Raw genomic sequence first — 20,820 nt, 5'->3', positions numbered from 1 at the left:
TCGTACGGCGCACTTAAGCAAGTAGTCCCAAGATCTGCCGTTGATGCACGTGCGCATGATATTCATAAAAACACCACAGTGCATAATGGAAAAAGTTATAAGGTCGGAATGCTATGGGCTGAAGAAAACATCGAATTGCCCAAAAAATTACTTCTCAGCGCTGGTTCAACTAAATCTTTGCAAAAAGGGCTCACCAAAGACCAGAAAGAGAAAATTATTCAAATCCTGTGAAAAAAGACCTCAACATGGTATATGTAGTAAGGTTCAAAGATGCTCAGAAGGTAGAAAGTTGCTCGGAACACAAGTGGTACCTACCACACCGTCCGGTTGCTATCCAGAACAAGCCTGGCAAGTTCCTTAAGGTATTAAATGGGGCAGCAAATTTCCACGACACGTCTCTGAATAAGTCGTTACCCACCGGACCCGATTTACTACAAAACCTGATCTATGTGCTACGGTTAAGACAACATCCATTCGCCGTATTCATCAACATCGAGGGAATGTTTCTCGAAATTGGAGTGACACCGTGTGATCTGACATTTTTACGCTTTGCGGGAGGACCCACATCAGATGTTGTGGTACACCAGTGTACACGCCACATCTTCATGGCAAAAGATTTGCTCAGGTACGCCAAATATGTATTACAGTGCATGAAAAATCAAAATGCTAGACTGTAGTCGAAAGCTGCAAAATTTTTGCTTGAGAACTTCTACAGGGACAAATACTTAGAATCAGTAGAATTTCTTGAAAAGCCCATCATTAGGTATGAGGAATTGGTACATCCTCGCCATCTAGGTGGGTTCAAGTTTTTTTTGTTCGAAAGCAATTTACGAGATCTGGCTGACCAAATTGATGAGTCCGCTCAATCCACAGAACCCAAAATCATCGTTTCAACAAAGGAGGAATCAATACAAATGCTTGGGCTTAAACGGGATCGCAACAATGATACTCTGGTTGTAAGCAGTAGTACCAACAGCAGCTGCCTAGAAAGTTTAACATAGTGCTTGATCTTAGGTCTTGTGTCAAAGGTCTACGACCCTATTGGTCTTGTCGCACCGTTTATTGTAGATGCTTGTTTAATCCTGAAAGCCACTTGTCGAGTCAATGGAAAAAGTTGGGATGACGATTTACCCAAAGACAGATTGAGAAATTCCTTGCATGGTGTGTTGAAATGCCGCAGTTGGCTAAGATCACTATACCAAGAAGTTACTTTTCAGGATCATTCCAGCATTTTAAACTCCACGTGTTTGCTAATAGCACGCAAGAACTATTCAGTTCAGGAGGCGTTCCTGGGGATCAGGTAACTTGTACTTCCGAGGATATTACCACTGAGCTGGCGCTTGTCATGGACAAGGCCCGCATTAGACATACGAAGGTAAAAACACATCCTAAGTTGAATTTACAAGCCGCTCTCCTCGCTTCACGTTTAAAGCAGGAACTCTGTTGAGCATCAACCGTTACTGTGGATAAAATTTCTATATGGACAGATAATACAATCGTCTTGCAGTGGATAAACTCAACCAAAAAACAAAACATCTCTATTGCAAGTCGTGTTAGTGCAATCCTGCAGAACACCAGCGTTGACCAATGGAAACACGACTCCACTGTAATAATCCGGCAGAAGCTGGTATGAGTGGTACATCCGCTGATGCTTTGAAATCCAACGGCTGGTTGAGGGATCCTGATTTCTTGCGAACTGAGCAATTCCCTTTCGTGCGATATACTGACGTTGTCGATAACATCAAGCTGGGCGATGTGACGAAGGAACAAGATATTGACTCCAGTTCATCTTTAGCAGCATCTTCAACCCAGTCCGTTCAGGAAAAAAGCATCCCATTAATTCCATTTGATCAGTTCAGTTCACATAACAATTGCTTCGGGTCACCTCATAAATGCTACGTTTTTTACCATCTCACGAAAGTTACCGTACCGTAGACGGCAGCGCAACGGACCCTGTTGAGATTGACGAAGCCAAGCGTCATTTTTGGTAATTGGTTCAAAGAGCGTCCTTTAAAACCAAAAGAAAGGATATGCTTGATAACAAATCGGTTAGGAGGAGCAGCTGCATTGCTCAGTTTACATGGTTTATTAGGCCTCATGGTTTTATTCGATCCTCTGGTCGACTCCAACGGTGAGTGGAAATTGACTTGACACTAAACATCCTATCGTGCTTAATGCGCGTCATATTTTTGTTAAATCTTTCCTGTGGCATACTCATTTAAAGAACCATTATCGGGGAATCGATTATTTACGGTCAAAAGTACGGGAACAATCTGCCAACCTTAAACTACGTCCAACACTGTGTTCCATCAAATCAAACTGCGTCTTATGTAAAAAACTTCATGCGGCAACCATTCAGCCGATCATGTCAGACCTCTCAAAGGAGAAACTGGGGTACCAGTCTCCTACCTTTACGAACACCGGTGTTGATTACTTGGGCCCATTCTACGTCACCGTTCGTCGGACTACAGAGAAGAGATGGGGATTTCTCTTCTATCGTCCGCCTTCTCTTCCCCTCCATGTTCAATTCGCTCCATCCATGCACTTTCGTTCCTGTGTAATGTGAGTGAAGCGAATCGTCTCTGCCGGGGTATGCCCGCTATGATTTGGTACGCTTGCTATAAAAAAGTAACACGTTCAACACTACGGAACACAATAGATCACGCTCAACACAAGTTCCGCTCAACGCAGCTGAACTTGTGCCAGAAGCTTTGAGAGGTTCAATCTGGGCAATACGTTGGTCCGTAGTTTTTAAAGAGTACTGTGTACCATCCTGGGTGCACGTCAACTCACAGACGAGGTGTTGAACACTAATTTTTGTCTTGTTGAAAACCCACTAAATGCACGTTCGTTAGCGCCCGTAAGCAACGACCAGTCCAACCTCGGCGCAATCACAGCCAATCATTTTCCTTTTAGTAAAGAAGCAACTGGAACTCCGTCCATCGTTGGCGTTGACGAGTTCAATCGTCGTAGTTGTTAAGCTCGTGCGCAGTCTTACGATAATGCAAATTGGGTACGTTGATTTAAAAAGCATGTGCCTAAGCTGAACCGTAGATCTAAGTGGCAGATACCGGCCGAGCAACATTTCAAGATTGGTGACATATTTTTTGCTCATGAGGAAAGCAACCCTAGGGTTCATTATCCAATTGCTTGGATTGAGGAACTCCGATAGGGCTCCGAAAGCGTCAGCCACTCCACCGCGGTACACACGTCGTCCGGATCAATCGTCCGCCAAATTGTTAAACTTTTTCCGATCCTACCGAAATCTTCCTCAGGGCCAAAGGATGTTACAGGGCCAAAGGAAGTAAATAAAGGAGCAACGAGAAAATTTCATTAAATCATTTTCTTAACCACAGGACAAAAGTTAAAATGCTTTATTATTCACACAGAAAGATCAGAAAAAGTTCGTAGCCCAGAAACATAATTTTTACTGAGCCTTGTAATAAACTAAATTGACTGCGCTCTTATGATTAATTTTTTTATACTTCGAAAATGTGCTGGTGACTGATTTGAGACGAACATCAGCTCAGACAAGTGGCCTGTTTGTTGGCTAAGTTTGTGGCTTTTTGTTGATTTTGAGCCATGCTTTTTTGCCATGGTGTTCACGAGCTAACGTTACTTTATTACAATGCAAGTTACAGGAATTGAATCTCCGATTGTCGGATTTTGTCAGCCTTAATTTTCATATTAGCCACATTCCTACAGCCCACATAGTAGTCAAAAAACAGAGCTCCTTTACGGTTCGCACTGAACAATGAGACGCATGTTTGCATGAACACTAAGAAGGGCGCAACATCATCATGCTGTTTTTAAATGCATGCTTTTAAACATCTACTAACCTAACAGTTTCAGCCTAGAACTGTTGAGAGAAAAATTAGAACAATTTGCTTATCATCCCTAATTGAGATCAGATGGCTGCCTTGCATAATCTTGTATGATTCTTGCTATAAAATTTATCTTGCAAGATCTTCCATAACTAGGTCTATCTTTCAGGATCCTCGAAGAGGATGACCATCTGAGAGATCTTGCAACACTTTTAAATTCACCCTTTTTGGAATTGTATTTCTATGTCTCAATCAAATGTTTTTTATTATTGTTTGTTTCTATCAATTTGTCGCCTGTCATATCAATTCACTATTCTTAATTTGCCAGGAATCCCATGCTTTTTTTCATCTTTAACACCGGTGATGATTAATTCTACGTCACCGTTCGTCGGACTACCGAGACAAGGTGGGGAGTTCGCTTCATTTGTCTGACTTCTCTTGCTCTCCATGTTGAATTCGCTCCGTCCATGCACATTAGTTCCTGTGTAATGTGAGTGAAGCGATTCGTCTCCTTCGGGGTACGCCCGCTATGATTTGATACACCAACATAAAAACGGAACACGCTCAACATTGCTGCGAAATTTGCGCACAAAGGCGTTATGTGGAGGTGCAGTCTGCCCAGTGCGCCACACCAAAATGGCAACTGGGAAAGGTTGGTCCGTAGTTTTAAAAAAGTACTGTATTTTATCCTGGTTGATACACGTCAACTCACAGGCGAGGTGTTGAACTCTACTTTTCCACTAGTTGAGAACCTACTAAACGCACATTTGCGAGATCTTCAAACACTTTTTCAATTCACTCCCTTTGCCATTGTAATGCAATATTTCATTCAATAAAGGTTATATTAAATGTTGGTTTCTGTCATCTGCTTGTCTGTTTTTTGTCCTTTCACTTTTCTTAATTTTCCGAGAAACCTAACTTTCTTTTTTATCTTAGAAGAGACAATAAAATTTATTTTATACTAGTTGTAAACTTTTTTTCATGCTAAAAAACAAAAAGCTCTTCTCATGTTGATACTATTCGACCATTTTTTCGAATTCTTGGCCAGGTTTCAAGTTCACTGGTTATCTTGCAGCATTAGCGACAGAAAATTGTTCATAAGGATGTCTCGTCTGGATAGATTTTGTCAGAATCTTGCAAGATCTAAGAAGATAGGCAATTGAAGTCGACTGGTGAATTCAACCGCTATAAATTTTTTCCCTCTAAACTTTTTGTTCACTTTGTTCCAAATTGTTTTCCATAATCAAATGTAACAAAAACATAGCGGAAATCCTTGGCCTATATTCTAAAACATAGAGGAAGTTATCTGTGCTAATACACATGATACAAAAGTCTTACAACCATTCAATTCCGAAAACAGGTGTCTTATATTGTTAAAAATGATGTTTCAAAGAAATTACTTTAGGCCGATATCTTTAAGTTGTGAAAATAAAAAATTAAAATGAAATAAAAATTTCCAAATGATTTTGGGGAAAAAGTTTTATGAGCTTGACCCACTTTATTTCAAATCTTTGAGCTTTGAATAACATCGAAATAAACTTTTGGGAAATTAAAGTTGAAATTAGATTGTTTGGAGTCTTGTCCACAAACAGCGAATGAAATTAAAATTAAAGTGTACAAGGTAGCGCTTTAGTGCAAGAATTCATGCCGTCATTAAACGGAGTGTAATTTGGGCAGACATAAAATTATAGGTTTATCCTATTTTAGATATGAGACTCGGTTGATGCTCAACAGGGCGAAACTAGAGAGAGGGTGAGATTGGCTCTTATCATATGACAAGAGAATCAGTAGAACAAAAACAATGATCATGAAGGTGGGATGTTTCAATTGCTGTTTAACAAAAAAAGAGTGAGGCTGGTTGGTAACCTTTGCTGTATCGAGTTCAAAAACAGACAAGATAATCAGCAAGAAGCTGAGACTATTGCATTATGTTTTTGGGTAATTGTAACAATTAAGTTGCATAGCAAGTCATAATCACTGAGCTAAGTTGGTTTTGTGGTAATAACAATCAAGCTATTTTAAGCATAAGGCTCTTGTATAATATTATAGTAATCACCGGTTATAGGTTTGACAACTTACTGCTGGTCTTCAGTTTGGCGCGTGAGTATTTTTCAGACAGCGAAGAATAAATTTAGTCAAAATCAATGATTTTATTTTATTCTTTATGAAAATAACTGTACAAAAAAAATTAGAATATCCTTTATATGCAAAATTTTAGAACTGTGTTTGGTTTTTATTATTGTAATATACTGGTTCAGTGCTAAAATGCTCTTGGATTCAAGTTCGGGTACTTGCTAATGTCCTAACCCTATTTTCCTTTTAAAAACTGATTTATTTATAGTTATCTATTCAGGATGTGGTACACGATCTAAGTCAGCTCTAATCAGTCGAAAAAGGGTCGAGTCGCGTACGGGGCTTAACCGTGACCCTTCCGCAGAGTCTGACAGAAAAAACTTATGATCTAGAAATTCTGATCAGAGCCCAATCGAAAGTCTGCACGGTCTGATCAGCGCACTATCTACGCTCTTGAAAATTGGACAATAGCCCCGACCAAAATCAGGATAGTCTGATCACAGTGTTTCTGATATCCCCGTGAGGGACTTAAGTTCGCCTGATCAGAGCCAATTTTGCTCTGAATTGTCCGGTATCTTCTTCAACCATTTCCGTTTTGTTGAAAGTACGCTTTCGTTGATTTTTTGTTCACAAATTTTGACGGAAAACTGACTAGAAAACTTCTCTAACTGAAGTTTTGTAGCAAACTTTGTTATTGGAAAATTCCTATCTGGATAAAAATTTCAATATTTTTTGTGCTATACAGTTTTCCAGATAAAAAAATATAGTTTTTGTCTACTATTATTTATGACTATCTCTCAAATGACTACTTGTTTAGAAAATTAAAGCTGAAATTAAATTTTTCGGAGACTTATCCGCAAACAGCGAATGCAACTAAAATTAAAGGTTACAAGGTAGCGTTTTAGTGCAAGGATTCATCCAGTTATTTAACGGAGTGTAATTGATAGAGTAAGGCTGGTTGGTGAACTACGCTGAACCAAATTCAAAAACAGTTAAGATAATCAGCAAGAAACTGCGACTCTTGTGTTATATTTTTGTTGGTATTTTAACAAATTATTTGCGTAGCAAGTCATAATAACTGAGTTAGGTGGGTTTTGCGGCAATAACATCCAAGCTATTTCAAGCATAAGGCTCTTGTATACTATTATAGTAATCACCGGTTATTGGTATGACAATTTACTGCTGGTCTTCAGTTTGGCGCGTGAGTATTTTTCAGACAGCGAAGAATAAATTCAGTCAAAATCAATGATTTTAATTTATTCTTTATGAAGATAACTGTACAAAAAAAATTAGAATATCCTTTATATGCAAAATTTTAGAACTGTGTTTGGTTTTTATTATTGTAATATACTGGTTCAAGGTCAAAATGCTTCTTGATTCAAGTTCGGGTAATTGCTAATGTCCTAACACTATTTTCCTTTTAAAAACTGAATTATTTATATTTATCTATTCAGGATGAGGTTCACGATCTAAGCCAGCTCTAATCAGTCGAAAAAGGGTCGAGTCGCGCACATGGCTAAATTGTGACACTTCTGCAGAGTCTGGCAGAAAAAAAACTTATGATCTAGAAACTCTGATCAGAGCCCCATCGAAAGTCTGCACGGTCTGATCAGCGCATTATCTACGCTCTTGAAAATTGGACAATAACCCCGACCAAAATCAGGATAGTCTGATCACAGTGCAGTCTATTGGCTGGATTTATACGAAGTCAAAGTGTGCGACCACAGTGTTTCTGATATCCCCTTGAGGGACTTAAGTTCGCCTGATCAGAGCCAATTTTGCTCTGAATTGTCCGGTATCTTCTTTAACCAGTTCCGTTTTGTTGAAGATACGCTTTCGTTGACTTTTTTGTTCACAAATTTTGACGGAAAACTGTTTAGAAAAGTTCTCTAACTGAAGTTTTGTAGCAAGCTTTGTTATTGTAAAATTCGTGTCTGGATAAAAATTTTGGTAGTTTTTATACTATACAGTTTTTCAGATATAAAAATATAACTTCTGTCTACTATTATTTATGACTCTCTCTCATATGACTTCAGGTTTAGAAAATTAAATCTGAAATTAAATTGTTTGGAGACTTATCCGCAAACAGCGAATGCAACTAAAATTAAAGGTTACAAGGTAGCGTTTTAGTGCAAGGATTCATCCAGTCATTCAACGGAGTGCAATTGATAGAGTAAGGCTGGTTGGTGACCTACGCTGAAACAAATTCAAAAACGGTTAAGATAATCAGCAAGAAACTGAGAATCTTGTGTTATGTTTTTGTTGGTATTGTAACAATTAACTTGCGTAGCAAGTCGTAATCACTGAGTTAGGTGGGTTTTGAGGTAATAACATCAAAGCTATTGCAAGCATAAGGCTCTTGTATACTATTATAGAACTCACCGGTTATAAGAATTAGAATTTACTGCTGGTCTTCAATTTGGCTCATGAGTATTTTTCAGCCATTGAAGAAAAAAGTTAGTCAAAATCAATGACTTCAATAAACTTTTATGGCAAGCATTGTTTTTGAAAAACTATTATCTTGATGAAATTTTATATATTTTTATACAGTTTTGCAGATAAAATAAAATATTTTTTGGCCACTATAAATTATGACTATCTCTCATATGACTTCATTCTTAAAAAACGTCAGAAAACTTTGATCAGAGTTTGTAAATCAGTAAACGCTTTACATTCGAAATAATATTCGGTAAAGGGTGTTGTCCTTTGCTTTCTGATAATTATTGAATGCCAGGTCCCTCTGTTGAAATTCCGACGTAAATTAGTTTTGAGTAAATTTTGAAAATTGACGTATCAACTTTAGTGAATGTTCCTTGGAAACACTTTCTTTAAAATTGTCTTAAAAAACCTTGATGACATCAAGTTCCATTCACAGAATATTGCAATAAAAAATTTACTGGCCAAGATTTCATGTTGCAAAAGATTTCGCCATGATCAAGTTTAAGCCGCAACTACAGCGGAGCTCAGTTCACGGTCTAATCGGAAAAATCTATACATTCAGCCGTAAAAATTTTTTCAAAGAAAAAACAAAGAGGGGAAAAAACAATGTATCAATTGAAGAAAGAAGAGCTTTGCGTTTCATTAAACCACTCCTATCTTAAATTGAGGAAATAAATTTTATTTTTATACTAAATTCAGATCTCAAAAAACATATCGTTAGGTATATGCCAAAATATGTTGAGAAGAACCTCAGATATATCATTAACAATTTGATTATGTAAATATGTTTTATAACATGAAACAAAATTTGTCTTGAATACTTTCAAAACCGTTCCAAAGATCGACTGCGCTTTTTTCGAGAAAGCCTTCTGTCTTTTCACTGCAGATTTTACGGTTTGTCCCGCTATTATGAGACATGAGTAGATTTGCATTATTATTTTGCAAGGTTGCATTCAAGATCCAGTTATCAATTTTTTTCTGCGCAGAGTATTTTTGAATAGTCTGGAATTAGAGTGTTTTTGTTTAATAATTTGAGCATTAACCCTCGGAACCCTAATGAATGGAGATAGGAATATTATTATAGGCCTATACTTTTTGTTAGGCTATTTTTCTCTTAATCCAATTAAACCGACCGACAGATTTTGTGAAGGAAAATGAAAATGGAAAACTCTTGAAACCAGACACATCCTAGAACATTTTGGGTTTTTTCAGACAACGTATTGAATTAGTTTTGTTTTTAGTAAAAATTTTTTACCCTTTTACGTCTAAAAATATACTATGAAGTAAAGGAAAAAAACTCAAAAACACTTTTGGATTTGTCATATCCCTTTTGGATAATTATTATTATATAATTAGTTCTCAAAGCGACCCAAATGTAAAAAAACTTGAGAAGTATTTTATTTCATATCTAATAAACAGAAAATTTTAAGCTAATAGTTGATTTAGGCTAACGAAATCTTGGTTCAAAACCGATCATAGAAATTTTGTTAAATTCAGTTGGAATCAGCAAAAGAACAACTCTTGCTATCTTTGGGAAAAATAATTTGCGGTTTTTCTCTTCTTCTCGTACCAAAACTTTTTTCTACTCATGATCTACTACCCGTACGACAAAACAAAAACAATTTTTTCCCGCATTATCGTGGCCAGACATCAAAAACTCATCGGAATTGATTTTCCTTGTTCATTGGGTGATCGATTTGTCAAGAAGACTCCACTCTTAACGGTTGAAATATGGATTGGAAGGTTTGCTAAAGTCTTCTATAGCCTGCATTCTTGCGTATCTTGCAATCAGCATGATTGAGGATACAAAACTGCTGTAAAAACTGATTTAGATAAACTACTAAAAGCTAGAGACAATATATTGTTCAACATTGTTTGAAATAGAAATAAATACGCTATTTCATTTTTTTAATGAAGCAATGACAACTTTTTGCAGCAAAAGAGTAGACATAAGTGCGTGCTTCTCAAACAATGAGCAGAAAAGGCTTTCATGTTTCAAAAATTATATTTCAACCAAAACAAATTACCAATGGCAGCCTTTAAAGCACTGAGAGCATGTACTGTTATCTTGCTTCTATGGTGGGCAACATCTTTGCTAATTGAAGTAATCCCCTTTCCAATCTCATCAATCTATTCGAAAAGAAAACGAAGAATTAGTACAAACTTTCGCTAAAATAAACCGTCGGTCAAACATGGGTTTTTGAAGCAAAAGAATTGAATAAATCTTTATTCTTTCCATGGCTCTAAGAATATTGACGCTCTTCTGGAAATTTTCAATTGACTTTTTTTCTTTAGAATGTCATTATTTTGGGAATTATGTCGTGAAAAACCAAATCAGTGAAATAAACTGATGTTAACAATTTCTAGCGGTTGTTAAAGGTTTATTTCACGTGTTTGTCCTATAATGAAGGAACTAAAATTATTCGGAACACTTCAGAAGCCAGTTTGCGGAATTTTGAAAGAGAAAAACGTTTTCAATGATCTGCAGCATCTTTGTAAAAAAAATTCAGCTTTTCTCTCTCTCTCTCTCTCTCTCTCTCTCTTTCTCTCACGAAAAGAAAATGGTTTTGGGAAAATTTTCAAGTCATTATTCAATTGTATTTCTTTGAAAACATTTTTGACTGTTTTGTTTGATATTTTTCAAATGCATGTGGCAAACAAACAATGTTGTTTTTGTGAATACCAAAAACTGTCGAAAATATGCGAATTGTTGCTTTTTGTGTGCGCGCATGTAAAATTATAAGTTATGTGCTCAAATTTTGGAGAGAATAAAAAAAATGGGTTCTATACATTTTCTTAAAAAAAAAATTGCGTATTAAAATATTGCAAAAATGATAAACAAAATCGTTCTCGTCATGTGGTCACGTTGCTCAAACCTGTTTATAGATAAATTATCCATCGGTATAGAGAATGCTTATCATGTAAGATTTGTGGAAAGTATTTTAAAACTATGCATCATTTAGAAATAGATTACAAGTTTTGAAAAATCCAACATTATAACCAGTCGAAGTCAAATAGATTAAATAGAATAAATATAAAAGAAAGATAGCTTACACTAAACATTGACACGAACCCAGAGTCGGATTTAGATCTTGTCGTCTTTCTTATAAAATTGCTTGCAAGAAATTTCTCGAAATGAATCTGGGCTCATGGTTCGTATCTACACCAGTTTTTCGAGAATTTCTTCTCTTCTCCAGAAAAAAAATGTGCCCAATTTTTACGTTTTTACGACAATTGAAATTTGAACGAAAACAGAAAGAGAATGCTCATTTATTGCTAAATTGATTTTGGAAACTTACCGAAGTGATTAAACTTCTGCCCAGCCGGTATTTAAAGATAAAGTTGCTAAAGAATAACAGCCAAGTTTATGTGAAAATAATCAAGAAATTCAATATAAATGCAAATAAATGAACCTTAAATTAAAATCTTAACTAAATAAAAATTGTCTTGATTGTTTTTGAATAATGAAGTTAAAATCAATTATGAAATTGAGTTAGTGTTAATTTGCGGTCAAATTTGAATGTCAAAATCTGGCAAACAAACATATTTTATTCCATTTTTTAAAATTAACAGGGCGTTATAGTCAAATAGCGATGCACCCGAATATACGCCGATGCAAAAGCGTGCAAGAGTGAGAAATAAAAAGGAAGGAGAAAATTTTAGGGTAAAATTATGAAATCTTAAGATGGCAAGTTGATTTTATTAGTTTTGTCCAAAATGTCAAAACTGGCATTAAAGTAGGTCCCACTAAATGCAGTGCGGGGAATAAATAGGACCCAAATTCAATTTTGCCCTTTTTTCCACGGTCATATTCCCATTAGTGATGATGGGGGGGGGGGAGGGGTGGGGGGGGGGGGGGGGTAGTTATAAAGCGCAGTATGCACAAGGAGATAGAACTTTTAAAGGTGGTTGTTATAAACTAAGTTAACTATTTATGAACCTCGGGTTAGTAATTTTAAGAAATGATGAATAACTAATGTATGCAGAGGTTTGAATGTGAAAATAAATTCCATTTCAATTTTCTTCAAAAAACTGATTAAAAAACTTTTTTTAATTTGATGGCGATAAATTATTGTATTTTTATTAAGATTTTATTACGAACGTAAAATAAAGGTAATTAGAAGGTGTGATTGGCTTCATAAAATAGCAAACGAAAAAAAAATGAAATAATTTAAAATTTTTTCACACTTAGTTGAACGAGTAATCTGTTCATTTAGATTTCGGTTCTTTTTTTTTTCAGGAAAAATAAGTAGATGCAATTTTCCATAAAATGGAAAAAGGTGACTAAACGGACTTCAGACGTTACGATCCATTAAAATACAAAAGCGTTGAAATTGAAATAAAATGAATTACAAATACGATTATTCCTTGGTGTCGAATATTACTGTGAGTTTAGTAGTAATATCTAAAACAGTTACGTTATAACATATATACCAATACTAGTTACAATTATTATTTTTACTAAGTAACACGACCCTAAAACACTACTTTTAGTCTGTAATTCTGTCAGCCTTGGTATATTTTTGGTATAACTAACTAATAGCTATCTTCACTCTTTTTTTTTTACTTTTTCTAGCTTGGTGTTGATTGTAGCTAGGTAATGTTGTTTAAAAAGATTGCGTTATATATAACTATCTATCGCGCTTATTTGCCAAAGGGAAGGGGGACAAAAAATTTGACTAAATGAGGCAGCAGAAATTCAAATTTGAAGCATTGCCATTGGAAATTGGGCTGTAAAATGGCAGAAATGGCTTGATAAAGACGCATAGTTAAAAGATTAAGTGGCTACTGACTAGCAATACCCTTTTTACCACTACTAGAAAACACCCCTACACGCCACTTTAGCCCGTTTCTTTTCTCAGCCTTGCTCAATTATTACGGGCAAAAAAGTGCTGCTTTTAAACGGATGAGGTTGTTGAAAAATGCATCACCGTTTTTTAAAACAGCCCACGACATTTTTTAACCATTTTTTCCATTTTCCTATAACTGTGCTTTAATCTTGTGCGTTTTAGTTTGCTTTTATTTAAGCCCAAAATTTATACCTGAAACGAAAAATAAGGAAAAAAGGTAAAACGGCAAAAACACCCTAATGCATGAAGTCTTTAAGCGAATTGTGTATATTTTTTGTCGTAATTGAGGCCCAAACAAACTGCCGTTACAGAGTTGAGTTACCCCACACAACAATTTATCGTTCAAATTTACAGACCAATTTTTTCACCAGAAAAAGGGAATAAAAATACGAAGAAATGGATATACAACTGCCTTTTTTCATCTCTCAAATTTGTAAAGCAACCTTATAAGCTTATATTAGCGAGATTATGGGCTAAGGATATTAACCTAATTTCATCCATTTTATGAGAGGGAAAAATAAATTGACAGTCGTTGAGAAAATTGAGAGGGCATTAAAGCCACATTTTAAAGGGTTGAGTTACCCTCTCGCCACCGCCACTCCAATTTTTTTTTATCAGGAACCCATTTTGAAATTTTATTGAACCTGTAACTCATTAAATTTTTCAGAGATGATTAAAAGCATGAATGAAAATGAGTATTATTATTATTACTTGGCATAGTTAATAACATTCAATAACTATTCGAAGTCGACATTGAATCGTATGACCTGTCTTAGCTTTTCACATTTATTGTCAGAAAAAATGACAAAATTAAATTGTTGAAAACAATAGTTCCGTGTGATTGAATTTGATAATCAAAAACGTCCCTCAAACGCGGAGGCTGGAAACGCATGATTACAAAGACTAGATTGCAAAGATTTTATAAATTAGGAATAATTGATTGAACAGAATAGGAATAGTGTATATTGGTGCAAGTTATTGAAAAAAACCGTCAACCAAATATCTACAAAAAAAACTTTTATTTCAAAAAATTAATGTTTAATAACTGGTTATGTATGTAAAAGTGGTTGTTCTCAGTTATAATTATGGTTTTTGGGAACAAAAAGGAGGAAAAACAATGAATAAGATTTACAGAAGAATTTAGAAATTTGAAATTGAATTTTTCTTCAAGATGATTTACCGTCTGGGGCCATATTTGAACCAAGATCAGGAGAAATCTGAGTTTCGGTTGACAGGGAATCCTATTGCCCGACAGGGAATTTAGCCTACAACCAAAACATGAGAAGTTCAGCCGATTCTTTACGTTAACGGCATTCCATTAATTCTCAGGCTGTGTTTCACCGATTTAAGAAGGTATTTTACAAGCAGTCAACTGAACGGCTAAGTTCTATCAAACAACGCAACGAAGGTCGACCTATTGTTTACATAATTCGACCCTATAATTTATTCGGAAACCTATTCCTTTTTGGAAGCCCAGCTTAGTGTGCATATAAATTTCAAGCACACCCCCCCCCCCCCCGCTCACGTGCTACTTTTTACAAAGTAAGCTGCTATATAACAACACATAATTTGTAAATGATGGTAAAAAAACACTTGGAGAAAGGATGGAGAAAGAAACATAATAGATTTTTTCCCCTTGTCGACTAAACGCCCATTTTCATAGGACGCTGAGCTTCAAATGCAAGTGATTAGATTGAAGAGTAAGTGATCGAGAATCTTTGCATTTGAGAGTATTTTCACGTTTTTTCAATTTCCAGTAGTGCACAATCGTCAGACTGGAATTTTGCAAAAAAAATCAACTGCGACGACAAAATCAGATCTATTCTACAATTTTTATGCTCAGCTTTATTTAGATTTCCTATTTTTTTTTGTAAAAAGCAACATTTTGCATAAACGACAATATTTTTTTGCGTTTTTGCAACTTTTTCAATGTGTTTATGACTGAACGGAGTTGTATAATTTCAGAACTCAAGATTTTTTGTTCCAGAATTTGTTTTGTATCTTTTTTGCCCTAATGAATAAATTTTCCATTTTTTGTTTGGCTATTCAATTTTCTGTTTTCTAATAAATTCTGAAGGATCACAATTTTAAACTTTCTTTCACTTAAACCTTTTTTGATTCCACCATCGTTAATTCGAAATGTGAGAACAACATACAGGCTCCATTTTTACATCGGACAATTTTTGATTCTGGATTGCGCCATAATTAAATACATGTGGTATCTCTATAAGTCTCTCTGAGGCTAGATATTATCAGATAAAAAGAATTTTAGAAATTCATGTTTCGGAAACAAAAGCTTAACACGTGCAAATTTTCTGTGCAACTTGCGTTGTTACCATTGCCCATTTTTTTCAAACAAGCTTCTATTTATATAAAATTGTCTATTCTGAGTTATAATTTGATCATGAGGAAAAATGAGGAAAAGCAGTTGCTCACAGAAAGATTTAGAAAATTGAACTAATTTTTTTGTTGACTTACCCTTCGGGACGGTTTCCGTATTTGAACCTAGTTCAGAGAGAACTGAGTTTCAGCAAACTTCATATTGGCCCAGGGGACTTCAGCGTACAGCTAAAACTGAGAATTTCACTCGATTAATTACGTTTAGAGCGTCTTTCGATCAACTCCAAAGCTTGATATCACCGATTTAGGACGATTTTCTGCAAGCAGTCATACAAAAAGCAGAATTTTACCAAACAGCGTTACGCAGGTCTCTTTTTTGTTGCACCCTCCTATTTCTTTGGAAAACCATATTGTTTCGGAAAAGAAGCCCAGTGGTCATATACTTTTCAGGCCCTCAACCTCGCACACATGCTACTTATTACAAACTCTACTGCTATATGACATATAATTTCTAAATGAGAGTAAAAAAATGGGGATTAAAGCTGAATTGATCATGTTTTCCTTGTCGACTATACGCAAATTGAGCCATTTTTCATACTACCCTGAGCCTTGAATAGATTAAATTAAATAGAATTTTAGAAGAATTTAGAGAAGTGAACTTAATTTTTTTTGTTGATTTGCCCTCTGAGACGATTTCCGTAATTGAAACAAGTTCAGGGAGGGCTGAGTTTCGGCGAACTTCGTATTGGCCCAGGGGACTTCAGCGTACAAATAAAAATGAGAAGTTCATTCAATTATTCATGATTAGAGCGTCTTTCGTTCGACTGCAAAGCTTGATGTCACCGTTTTAATACGATGTTCTACAAGCAGTCATATAAAAAGCAGAATTTTATCAAAGAACATAACGCAGGTCTTTCTATTGTTGCACCCTCCAATTTTTTTGGAAAACCATATCGTTTCGGAAAAGAAGCTCAGTGATCATATAATTTTCAGGCCCTCACCCCCCCCCCGCACACATGCTACTTATTACAAACTCAACTGCTATATGACATATAATTTATAAATGAGAGTTAAAAAATGGGAATTGAAACCGAATTGATCATGTTTTCCTTGTCGACTATACGCCAATTGAGCCATTTTTCATACTAACCTGAGCCTTGAATAGATTAGATTAAATAGAATTTTAGAAGAATTTAGAGACGTGAACTTAATTTTTTTTGTTGATTTGCCCTCTGAGACGATTTCCGTAATTGAAACAAGTTCAGGGAGGGCTGAGTTTCGGCGAACTTCGTACTGTCCCAGGGGACTTCAACGTACAAATAAAAATGAGAAGTTCACTTAATTATTAAAGAAAGATCAGAGCGTCTTTCGATCGACTTCAAAGCTTGATATCACCGATTTAATACAATGTTCTACAAGCAGTCATATATACGGCAGAATTTTATCAAACAACCAAACAAAGGTCCTGCTAGTTTTGACCCCTCCAATTGCTTTAGAACCCATATCGTTTCGGAAAACAATCTCAGTTGTCATATACTTTTCAGCCCCCCCCCCCCCTGCTTCACACCTCTTATTTATTTCAAACTAAACTACTATCTGACAACACATAGTTTTTAAATGATAATAAAAAATTGATAATTGAAACTGGAATGATTTTGTTTTTTGTCGACTGAATGCAGATTGAGCCATTTTTCATACTACCCTGAGTTTTAAATAGATATGATTAAATAGGAAATTACATGAGATAAAATCTCCGGTTTTGACGTCAATTACATGTTTTTTTTAAATTACAGTAGCGGACAATAGCCAGATTCGATTAATCAAAAATCATAGCAAAATTAGATCTATTCTACAGAGTTTCGTGTTCTGCCTTAAATAGACTCCCAAGTTTTTTTGGAGGAATTCACAGAAAAATGTATTCAAGCGCCACTTTTTTTATTCCAACATTTGTCTATTATTTGTCTATTTGTATTTTAACATCTCTGACTAATCTGTGTTGTATCGTTTTTAAACCCAATGCTTTTAGAATTGTTTTACAGAGTTTGTCGTTGCAGAAATGGTTTTGTATCACTTTTCGCCAATTGAAACTATTTGGGTTTTTTCCCATTTTTTCGGCTTTTGTTCAAAATTCTGTTTTCTATGTATTCTATGAAGGATCAGAAGTTTCAAACCTTTTTTTCATTTAAAACATTTTCGATTCCAAAACTTTTGAGAGGGAAAACAAGAACTAAATGCAGGCTCTCTTTTTCATCACTCATTATTTGGTTCATTTAGGGAACCTAAAGTAATCGCATGTGCTATCATTATAAGGCTCTCCGGGTCTAAATTTAACATTAAAAATTGAAATTTTTAGATACAACTTTTAGAACCGAAAATTTAACAGGTTCAAATCATCTGCGCAACTAACGTTGTTGACTGTATCCGTTTTGTTCAAGCTCCTATGCATGTAAAATTGCTTGTTCTGAGGAACAACAGTGAATATCATATGAAGGAAATTAAAAAAAAATTATGTTAAATTTTTCTTCAAGATAATTCTCCGTCATGAGTTTTTCCATATTTGAACCTAACTAAAGAAGATCTGAGTTTCAGTGGAATTTGTATCGCCCGACATGGCCTTTAGCTGACAATAATTGGCGGGCTCAATTTTTTCATCAGACAGTTTTTTTATTTGCAGACCTGCTCTGTGACTTTTTAATTTCTGTTTTTTTTTTCACGCCCTACTGAGATAATCACTGCCATGAAAAGGGAAAAGAGGCAAGTTCTAGTCAAATTTGGTGGCGGTCAAGCAGGCAGATGGGCAAGCAAGCCGAATTTTGAAAATGAGTTCAAGTAAGCCGAAAAATTTTCGGATACCCGTATTTTAAGTTGCCCCTGGCGGGCCGTTGGGCGCGCTTCGCCGCGATAACCGGCCCGCTATTTCCGGAATACATCCCACAGCGGATGAGAGGCATGGCCACGGACAGCGGTCTGCTGAGGCCCGTACCCACTAGATGTCTAAAAATTGACGCATTTTTGTTTCTTTGGTGCATTGGAATACATTATGCACTTTAATACTACGCGCAGTATTGATTCCCGGGTCGAATGTCCTCCCTAACATCCTCCCATTTTGTTGTAAGAGTGGGGGGGGGGGGGGGGTAATTTGTTTATGGGGGGTAAATTGATGTAAGAGTATGGGGGTAATTTGTTCAGAGGGGGTAAAATGATGTAAGAGTTGGGCTGCAATGGGAGGACTTTTGAGGAATTACCCCCTGACTGAAATTTCCATGAAAGAGTTGGGCTGCCAAGGGGGGTAAAATGGTATAAGAGTGATGGGGTAATTTGCCCAGAGGGGTAAAACAATGTAAGAGTTGGGCTGCCAAGGGGGGTAAAATGGTGTAAGAGTGAGGGGGTAATTTGCCCAGAGGGGTAAAATAATGTAAGAGTTGGGCTGCCAAGGGGGTAAAATGGTGTAAGAGTGAGGGGGTAATTTGTCCAGAGGGGGTAAAATGATGTGATAGTTGGGCTGCCAAGGGGGGTAAAATGGTAAGAGTGAGGGGGTAATTTGTCCAGAGGGTGTAAAATGATGTAAGAGTTGGGCTGCCAAGGGGGGTATAATGGTGTAAGAGTGAGGGGGTAATTTGTCCAGAGGGGGTAAAATGATGTAAGAGTTGGTCTGCCAAGGGGGGTAAAATGATGTAAGATTGAGGGGGTAATTTGTAAAGAGGGGGTAAAAAGATGTAAGATGTGGGCTGCCAAGGGGGGTAAATTGGTGTAAGAGTGAGGGGGTAATTTGTCCAGAGGGGGTAAAATGATGTGATAGTGGGGCTGCCAAGGGGGGTAAAATGGTGTAAGAGTGAAGTTGTAATTTGTCCAGAGGGTGTAAAATGATGTAAGGGTTGGGCTGCCAAGGGGAGTAAAATGGTGTAAAAGAGAGGGGGTAATTTGTCCAGAGGGGGTTAATTGATGTAGGATGTGGGCTGCCAAGGGGGGTAAAATGGTGTAAGAGTGATGGGGTAATTGCTCCAGAAGGGGTAAAATGATGTAAGAGTTGGGCTGCCAAGGGAGGTAAAATGGTGTAAGAGAGTGAGGGGGTAATTTGTCCAGAGGGGGTAAAATGAGGTAAGAGTCGGGCTGACAAGAGGGGTAAAATGGTGTAGGAGTGAAGGCGTAATTTGTCCAGAGGGTGTAAAATGATGTAAGAGTTGGGCTGCCAAGGGGAATAAAATGGTGTAAGAGTGAGGGGGTAATTTGTCCAGAGGGGGTAAATTGATGTAGGATGTAGGCTGCCAAGGGGGGTAAAATGGTGTAAGAGTGAGGGGCCAATTTGTCCAGAGGTGGTAAAATGACGTGAGAGTTGGGCTGCCAAGGGGTGTAAAATGTTGTAAGAGTGAGGGGGTAATTTGCCCAGAGGGATAAAATAATGTAAGAGTTGTGCTGCCAAGGGGGTAAAATGGTGTAAGAGTGAGGGGGTAATTTGTCCAGAAGAGGTAAAATAATGTAAGAGTTGAGCTGCCAAGGGGGGTAAAATGGTGTAAGAGAGTGAGGGGGTAATTTGTCCAGAGGGGGTAAATTGATGTAGGATGTAGGCTGCCAAGGGGGGTAAAATGGTGTAAGAGTGAGGGGCCAATTTGTCCAGAGGTGGTAAAATGATGTGAGAGTTGGGCTGCCAAGGGGTGTAAAATGTTGTAAGAGTGAGGGGGTAATTTGCCCAGAGGGATAAAATAATGTAAGAGTTGTGCTGCCAAGGGGGTAAAATGGTGTAAGAGTGAGGGGGTAATTTGTCCAGAAGAGGTAAAATAATGTAAGAGTTGAGCTGCCAAGGGGGGTAAAATGGTGTAAGAGAGTGAGGGGGTAATTTGTCCAGAGGGGGTAAAAAGATGTAAGATGTGGGCTGCCAAGGGGGGTAAAATGGTGTAAGAGTGAGGGGGTAATTTGTCCAGAGGGGGTAAAATGATGTGATAGTTGGGCTGCCAAGGGGGGGGGGGTAAAATGGTGTAAGAGTGAAGGTGTAATTTGTCCAGAGGGTGTAAAATGATGTAAGGGTTGGGCTGCCAAGGGGAGTAAAATGGTGTAAAAGTGAGGGGGTAATTTGTCCAGAGGGGGTTAATTGATGTAGGATGTGGGCTGCCAAGGGGGGTAAAATGGTGTAAGAGTGAGGGGGTAATTTGTCCAGAAGGGGTAAAATGATGTAAGAGTTGGGCTGCCAAGGGAGGTAAAATTGTGTAAGAGAGTGAGGGGGCAATTTGTCCAGAGGGGGTAAAATGAGGTAAGAGTCGGGCTGACAAGAGGGGTGAAATGGTGTAGGAGTGAAGGGG

General features: G+C 36.9%; 1 protein-coding gene and 1 long non-coding RNA gene across 2 annotated transcripts in view; one reads left to right on the top strand and one right to left on the bottom strand.

Annotated features, from left to right (window-relative positions):
- Nucleotides 1–12,147, bottom strand: part of LOC142353301 (gamma-aminobutyric acid receptor subunit rho-2-like) — a 108,250-nt gene extending 96,103 nt beyond the window's left edge. The window contains exon 1 of the mRNA XM_075405533.1: nt 11,636–12,147. The gene's annotated coding sequence lies outside the window, so the exon portion shown is untranslated. The remainder of the gene's footprint in view (nt 1–11,635) is intronic.
- LOC142353304 (uncharacterized) overlaps nt 1–20,820 on the top strand; it is a 168,706-nt gene that overhangs the window by 59,894 nt on the left and 87,992 nt on the right. The window contains exon 4 of the long non-coding RNA XR_012761042.1: nt 5,532–5,637. This is a non-coding gene — a long non-coding RNA (uncharacterized LOC142353304). The remainder of the gene's footprint in view (nt 1–5,531; nt 5,638–20,820) is intronic.

The sequence above is a fragment of the Convolutriloba macropyga genome, chromosome 14 (genome assembly GCF_964194025.1).
Source record: "Convolutriloba macropyga chromosome 14, txConMacr16.3, whole genome shotgun sequence".
Taxonomy (NCBI): Eukaryota; Metazoa; Xenacoelomorpha; order Acoela; family Convolutidae; genus Convolutriloba; species Convolutriloba macropyga.
Note: the sequence above shows the minus strand (reverse complement) of the source record. Positions and strands in the feature narration are given on the sequence as shown.